Here is a 941-nt window from a genome sequence, read left to right as displayed (position 1 = left end):
GTGTATTATGGGAAACTCTACCACACAATATATATTTTGGGGAAGAATCTATAGAATAAAAGAGAACAAAAGCATATTTCTAAAAGTAAAACTAAATTATATTTTGGGATGATAAAAATATAGAATACAATAAAGAAAGGATGACCCTGAAAGTCAGGATGTGTTTTTATTTGGGGGAGGAAAGAGTTTATTGCTGAGCTGGAGCAAATGATGGGGATTTTGGTTTGCCCCGCAAATGTCTATCCCTGGTGGTTAATGGGTGTTTACTTTTTATTAAAGGACACAAATTTTAGACAGTTTTTTTCCCTTTGGAGTCCTACATTTCATTTTATGACACAAAGCCTACTGAAAAAAATAATTCAGAGAATATGGTTACTGTTTGGAACAAAGCCTTCTCCTCATCCTGCTCTCTGGACACTGAGCACCCAGGACAACCAGCAGCCCCAGGACCCCCAGCAGGGGTGACCTCACTTCCAAGTGTGCATGCAGCACACATCACCAGAGGCAATGTACAGGTCTACTCCTTGACTCCTGGAAAAACCTGACAGGACACGGCTGAGGGGAAGCCTTCCCTGCCGTCTGCAGGCTCTTGGCCATCAGTGTAGAGGGAACATGTCCTCACCTCTCCACAGGTCCCTTTATGGCCAGAGCCTCCTCTCTGCATGGGGAGTAAGCCTGGGCTCTTCCCCTGAACACGGTGACATGGATCACCCCAAAGGTGGAGATGACACCATTCCTCCCCCAGCAACCTCACGTTTCTTTTGCTTTACAGGAAAGTTGATGCAGGCTGGTGTCCACTGAAGAAGTCCCAGGTGCCTAGGAAGGAGAGGGCTGTGCGTGAGCTGCAAAAAGAAGCGCGTGGACCACCAGGTGGTGCTGCTGCACTGCTCCTGCTCCCAGGAGGTGGACACCCAGGATGGGCTCTCAGGTGGAGAGGGGGA

This window comes from Cebus imitator, unplaced genomic scaffold (assembly GCF_001604975.1).
Source record: "Cebus imitator isolate Cc_AM_T3 unplaced genomic scaffold, Cebus_imitator-1.0 Scaffold1069, whole genome shotgun sequence".
NCBI classification, from domain to species: Eukaryota; Metazoa; Chordata; class Mammalia; order Primates; family Cebidae; genus Cebus; species Cebus imitator.
Note: the sequence above shows the minus strand (reverse complement) of the source record.